Genomic DNA, 7,702 nt, shown 5'->3' with positions numbered 1-7,702 from the left:
TTTGGTATTGTATGTGGATGACTTGTTTATTACAGAGGAGGACAGTCTCATCCAACATTGTAAGAGAGATTTTGCTTTAGAGTTTGATATGACTGAAATAGGGCTTATGCATTACGTCTTGGGGATGGAGGTTTGGCAGGAGCATGGGCACATCTTTGTGGGCTAGGGTAAGTATGCAAGATATATCTTGAGGATATTTCATAGGGATGGTTGCAGGCCTATGGCTACTCCTATGATCACCAACTGGGAGAAGCTGCATCATGTTGATTCCAAGTTGGTGGATCCCACTTTGTATCGTCAGTTGATTGGTTCATTGATTTATCTGGTCAACACTAGACCAAATATTTGTTCTGCAGTCAATACATTGAGTCAGTTTATGATGAAGCTCGGGAGAGTACACTGGGTGGCTGCAAAACATGTGTTGAGATACTTGCAGGGTACAATGGATTATGGGTTGGACTATGTCAGATGTGATGGGGTCAGATTGATTGGTTGCACAGACTCAGATTGGGCTGGCAGTGTCAGTGACCGGAAGAGCACTTCTAGATGTTGTTTCTCATTGGGCTCGATAGTTGTGTCATGGTTCAGCAAGAAACATAAGTCAGTGGCATTGAGCAACACAGAGGCAAAGTACATGGCAGCTAGTCAGGCAGGATGCAAGGCATTATGGCTTCGCAAGATGCTTCATGGACTATTTGGTCAGATGCTGAGACCAACTACGATTTACTGTGACAATCAGAGTTGTATTAAACTCTTTGAGAATCCAGTATTTCACGATTGGTCAAAGCATATAGAGATCATATACCACTTCATCAAAGATTGGGTTTAGCAAGGGGCATTGAAGGGTGAGTATATATCCACTGATGAGTAGGCAACAAACATTCTCACCAAGTCTTTGCCAAGAGGCAAGCATGTCTTTTTCAGAGATAGGATGGGAGTGGTGAGCAACACCTTCCTTGATAAGAGGGATTGTTGAAAATAATACCAAGGAGAGGTGTTACTAGGCATTTATCCCTTTTAGCATAGTAGACATATTAATGACTTTCGTCTTGGTGACATTTATGAGTTATTAATGTCATGGGTGGAAGAGATACTTAAAAGTGGTGTACCATGTACTTTTTCTAATATTAAAGTCACTTGTACTTTATAAAGTGACTTTATGTGTAGAGTACATAGTTCATTTTTCTAATATTAAATTGAGTTGATAAAATCATTTTATGAGAAAAATAGAAAAGGTACACAACTTGAAAAAGGTACTAGGAGGCTTTTAAGTAATGGGGCTAATGTATGAGGGGGTCATTTGGGAAAAGTGATCTCAACTACACATCTTGAGATTTGGAGATTAAATTTCAACCATTGAATCCTAGGGTTAGGGATTCAATCTTTTCTAAAAGAGAAAAGGAGAAAAGGGAGGCTTATTTTTCACTTTACACTTGAGAGAGCATGAGGAGAAGAGAAGAGGAGAAATTTTAAGGAGAGGAAGAGAAATTGCAGAATAGAAATAGCAGCAAGCAAGGAGGCTCAAATTTCTAGGAGAGAGACAAGCACTCAGTAGCTCAAATTCCGTGGAAGAGGGCATCTATAGTAGACACAAAAATTGAGGCAAAGGAGCACATATTTCGAGGGACTGTCTAACATGATTTTTGAGGGGGAACTTGTTGCTGTTAGGCTCGAAATTTGAAGCACGAATTTTGTGATAGCAACCTTCTGTGCGTTTTTCGAGGCAACACTAACACAAAAATTGAGGCACCTTTAGGCATGAATTTTGAGGCATCTACAACACATAAATCAAGGCTGAGTTTGCACTGTTATCGAGGCAAATTTGGCATTGATATCTAGGCATAAATTTATGGGTATGAAATGTGTGAAATCTGGAAATTATTTCAATGAGCACAAATTTCCAGAAATTGAATCTAAAGCTTCAGTTGAAGGGAGATAAGTACCATGTTTAATTTTATGTACTTAGACTAATTTCTCAAGCAATAAAATCCTCCTTTGAAGACCGGTTTTCCCCAAGAGGCTGTGGGGTTTTTTCGGGGTGACCTTGACCAAAAATAAGTGTCTCTCATGCTTGAATGTTTGCCTAAATTTAGCATTAATTTCAGCTTGATGGGAAATGTGAAAAATAGTAAAAGTACTCTTTGAATGTTTACAATGAATGCATTTTGAAATTTATATCAGCATGAAAAAACATGTGGGTTGGGTCAAATGAACACATGCAAACTTGTAAACTGGGGTTAGGCTGCAGATCATTAATTTTCTACACTTATGCCTCAAGCTCTAATCCAAATGATGTTTATGTAGCTCCTGTTGATGATCCTGTGTCTAGTAGTGGTGATGAGTTTGATCATGATGAGGAATGATCATGTTGATCCCTGATATGTACTTGTAGACTTGTAGTAGGCCAATAGACCCATAGCTTGTAGCATTGTTTGTGGACTTTATAGGCCATTTAAAGCCTCATTGCTTATGCATTTTGTTGATGATATGTATTGCACTCAGTGCCATTTTGATATATTCACCTTTACATGGTATATAGATGAACAAACTTTGCATATTTTGTCTCTATTGGTTTGGAATCATGGTTTTAAAACTTAAAAATAGTTTTTCATTAAAAAATATTATTTCATGTATTTTTTTTAAAATTGGTTCATTGAGATCTGACTAGTCTCGGTTTGACCGATTCCAATTTGAAACCCGGTTTATTATATGGACCTGGTTTGGTTACTGGTTCTAGTTTCGAATACTATGGTCCACACCTGTAAAGAATACAACTCATCCAAAATATATTAGGAAGTTCCCGTGGTTACTTGGAGACTAGCATAGACTGTTGACATGTATACTGCTTCGGATGAATGTGTTGAAATTTGATGACTAAAAAGTTTCCTGCAATCCCAACCCGGTTTTAATTTCACCTTATCACTCCCATTCAATTAAATGCCCTTTCCCACAAACATACATTCAACATATAGAATTCTGGAAATGAAATTTTCAGATTAAAACACATGGGATTGTCAACACATGCTGAAAATAAATATGGACATAAACAAACTAGCAACACACATAAAAATACACACAGATTTTTGGTCAACTTAGACCCAGGCAAAACCCCTTCAATCTTCTCTAGGGAAAACCTGTTAGAGAGCTTATCAAATTTATTCATCTTTCAAGTTCAAGAAAAATACATTTGCAGGAAAAACAAAACAACGAAATACAACTTATCTCTTCAACCCAAAACTCCTTGAAAATCGTGCCCACTTTGACTCAATTTCTATGCCCACTTGAAGCTAAAAACATGTACTGTATGGACTGTACGATTTTTTTTTCAATATATATATATATATTTTCCCAAAAACTTCTCTTGAATGGCGTGCAGTCCACAACATTAAATGATGTTCATACTATACCTTATGTTGTCTTCTATGCCTTGATTTCCGTGCCCAACTTTGCCCAAAAATCACTCCTTCAACTTGCTGCAACGAATTTCTCCTTCAGAATTTTTCTCCAGCTCTTAGCCTCCTTTCTCCAATCTGCGCATGAAGAATGAAATGCAGTCTCTCTTTTCTTTTCCCCCTTTTGTTTACCTAAATGACTTTTGGACAACCCTAAGATCTAATGGCTCAAATTCATTTAGATCAAGGGATGAGAATAAATGTGCATTTAATTCTCACTTTCTATTTTTTAACTCACCAATTAAATAAAGTACCCACATTGTACTTTATATCTATAGTCACTTTTCACTTTATAATTTAACATTGACTTTACTACTTATAAAGTCACTTTCAGTTTATAAAGTCACACTTAGGAAAATAATTATTTTGGACACTTTTCCCTGGGTAGAGACTAACCCATGGAAAACCACTTGTCCAAGGTACATTAAAAATCAACAGAATGGAATCTTCTAATAGCATGAGAGCATCACTTTCGAATGGGTATTTGTTGGGTCTCGATGTTTCCATTTTGGTTATCATTGGTTCATTTTGAAATGCAATGAATAATGTAATAAAACTTAAGCAAGTACAATATCTCATGGTCACAAATGGTAAACCCATAGTCACAAGATTTCACTGTTTTCAAATTTTATATTTTATATTATCAAGGGTTCATTTATTTGACTATGTCTATTTTAATGGATATTTTTACACAATTCAACCAAGAAGAATGGTCATAAGGTAAGTCACTTGATCATGTTTGCTTTTATGTTTAAATCGACGGTAAATACGGAAAGAAGCTTGACCCACCCTTTACACTTAAGTGAAGAATATGGTTCATTGTTACATTGTCAGTGCCATACACTTATCTGCTTATAATCAATTGCCACATCTAACAAACCCCACATAAGGAGGAACATGTCCACTGGAATATGAACCTGGGTGGTTGTCATAACCACTGCACCAAGTTGTTAGTAGACAAGAGCTAAGTGGAGAAAAAGAATTCAATTATTGCAAAGTCCAGACTTCATTCAAAGGGGACCTAAAATACCAGTAAACAAGCTTTCGATTCACAACTAGTTCTTCCAGTAGGAAGTTGCATCTTGATTAGGACCTACTTATTAAACAACTGAACCATGATGATTGAAAATTCATAAACAACACGTGCGGACGTTCCAAGCCACAGTGAGAAAGGTGCTTTCAAGCATAGAGTTATGTTTAAGCCATGAACATTGTTAGATCCAAATCAAAAAATCTTGCACATTATGCGATGCAAGGCTTCATTGACCTTGAATATGAAAAATTGTTGCACTAACCACATGATTTATTTTTTATTAATAGTAAACTGTAATACTTGTCAAAATGCTTATTCTTCTATATTTGTAATAGCCATGATATTTAAATGGGTGACTAAGGAGATTTTCGTTGTCTTTGTTGATCCACATCTTGCTCCGCACCATGACCATTTTCTCTCAATCACACTTTGTCATATGCAAGGTTAGACGAGGCTCAAAGTTGAGATGGTTAATCTTTTTTGTCATATTAGTTTACCTAGATATAGGTGGTCTATTTGTTACCTTTCCTTCGAGAGTTTCCTTTTCTGTAAGGTTCCTAGGAAAAGATAAAATTTTTATTTACAAACTGTAACTTGTTGAAAAATGTAACTAGGTTTGGTCTTCATAATTGTTAAACTCACATGGAATGTAAACAACGAATGTGAAAGATAAGCATTGAATTGCATGAGGCGGATCTGATTAGTTGAATTGACTGGCATTATATTGATGAATTCGCTCTGAAATCATCTCAGTGGAAATCCAACTGGATCTATTTATAGCAGCAGACATTGAATCTCCAGGCATGCGACCTCCTGTGGAGGGTTACGCCAAGATCCATTTACCCAGCAGCCTGGTGCTACGATTTGCGATACGATTTGGATATCGATCTGGCAATACAATCTGCGACCTCTAATTATTTATATATCTGCGATCTGGACATTGACCTACAAGTTATATGGTAATATTTTGGTGATACGATCTGCGTCCTCTCTGCGATCTAGAGATACATCTTTCAACGACGATACAATCTTTCAAATTGCATGTAATTTCAAGCAGCAATACGATCTTTCAAATTTCATGTAATTTCAAGCAACAATACGATCTTTCAAATTGCATGTAATTTCAAGCGGCTAGATCTAGATATAGATCTAATCTTCTGCCTTATTCTCTGCAGCTCGGTTCTAGATCTAGTTTTCTGCGGCTAGATCTGGATCTAATCTTCTGCCTTATTTCTCTGCGATTGGGTTCTACGGGCAGATATGGCTCCCAACGTCGCGAGAATAACTGCTGGCTCAGTTCCGTCCGCTTCTAAAGGGCAAGCTCCTGCCCATATCGTCAGTGAAGCCCCAGCTCCCACTGTCCAGGTGGTCCAGGCCTCACTCGATGAGGCTTTGAAGTTTTCCGAAAGTGCCCTAATTTGCCAGTTCAATGGTTTTTGGCCGCGGCTGACAACTCTTCACAATTGGATCTCAGAGGTATGGAAGCCTGTCATTTCTAATGAAATTAATATCTACCCCTGTGCTAGGGGTTTCTTTATAGTAGATTTTGAAAATTCTGAAAGCAGACAATGTATTCTAGATTCCGGCCCTTGGTTTTGGGAAAACTCAGGCCTATTCATGAAGCCATGGAACCCATCATTCGACTCCTCAACAGCGGTCATAACCTCAGCACCAGTTTGGGTGAGATTGCCAAGCCTACCCTTGCATCTCTGGAATCTCTCCTCCCTAAAAGCCATTGGAAATGCAATTGGGAAATTTTACTGCAGGTGCCCAGAAACAGAGGAATATGCTAGAACCACCTATGCATGCATCTGTGTGGAAATGGACTTCAGCGCCGGATTCCCAGCTGAAATAAACCTAACAAGCAAAGACTATGTGTGGAACCAGAAACTCGATTATGAAAGTGTCCTCTTTAGATGCCGATCCTGCTTTGAGACAGACCATCTAGCCAAAAATTGCCCAAAAGCGTCCTAGAAAAATTTTGCTAGAAAAAACCACCACAGATCTACATGGTGGGAAGGAACACAAAAAGAACACTACACTGTCATCAAAGAAGAATACTCTAGAGAAAACTCTGAATCACAAGAAATCGGGCAAGAAAGAAACAACTCTCAAGTCAAGCATGGAGAAAGCCCGTCCCCTCAAGCATCAACAGTTATGAGGATTCGAATATTGCACAAAATAAATCTTCATTTAACAACAAAGCAGATCTCCTAGACCAAACTTCTTCTCCGACTATCTTCAAAAGGACGAACACAATAGATCGCGAAGCTAAGACACCAATATCCCAAGAACAAAAAGAGATGAAGGAGATGCAAGATAAAGGAAGTTGGAAGACCGTAGAGAAAAAAAGAAAGCTACAGCATCCATCTCGCCAAGAAAGACGAGGAGCCAGACAATTAAAAACTAAGAAAATTATAGGTCCGATAGACCAATTTGGTCTCAGTGGACGTTAACCACTATCATCATCATCACAGTACATTGATGTGGCCCTTGAATTCATATCCCAAGTGGTCTCTTGGACTCCAGTCGCTGTTCACATTCCACACCAACCCATAGAGGATTAGGTGTCCAAGTTCCCCCCCTTAATCCGAAGGGGTATTTATGAGTCCAAGAAGAGAGTTGTAATACAAAATGTGCAAAAATGCATGGCAGCATTAAGCTGAACGTGCTCTCTGAAATGTTGGTATAAGGGGGGTGGTTTAAGGATGACCACCAACATTGGAACGCTTAATGAAGTTCCTGGAACTCTTCCAAATTTGACATGAAGCTGAGGTCTTCTACTAGAGGAACTGCTCCTCATGTTTTGAAGAGGGAAACCTTCAACCTTGAAAGGGAGGTCTCACCCTGCATAAAATGGGAGAACCTCAACCTGAAAAGGGAGGTCTCAACTTGTGATGGTTTAAGGATGACCACCAACATTGGAATGCTTAATGCAATTCCTAGAACTCTTCCAAAATTGGCAAGAAGCTGAAGTCTTCTGCTAGAGGAAGTGTCCCCAATTCTTTGAAGAGATGTCTCAACCCCACATAGATGGTTTAAAGCTGATCATCAACCGAAGGCATGCTCAAGGGCATCTTTGTCTTTGGCTACAACTCTGAATCCGATATGCCAGGTTGTGGCTCAGGCTCGCTTGATGTGTGTTTGAAACTTGTAGATGATCATCATTTCCCCCCTTGTCAGATACAAGGTGAGAAGATGGTGAAAACTCAATTGC

At 38.5% G+C, this 7,702-nt stretch overlaps 1 pseudogene; it reads left to right on the top strand.

Annotated features, from left to right (window-relative positions):
• Window positions 1–220: 220 nt before the first annotated feature.
• LOC149207622 (secreted RxLR effector protein 161 pseudogene) lies at window positions 221–5,399 on the top strand (annotated as a pseudogene).
• Window positions 5,400–7,702: the final 2,303 nt, after the last annotated feature.

The sequence above is a fragment of the Pinus tabuliformis genome, chromosome 1_2 (assembly GCF_031772625.1).
Source record: "Pinus tabuliformis cultivar Carrire ecotype Pingquan chromosome 1_2, CPIR1, whole genome shotgun sequence".
NCBI lineage: Eukaryota > Viridiplantae > Streptophyta > Pinopsida > Pinales > Pinaceae > Pinus > Pinus tabuliformis.
This window is presented reverse-complemented; position numbering and strand designations above follow the sequence as displayed.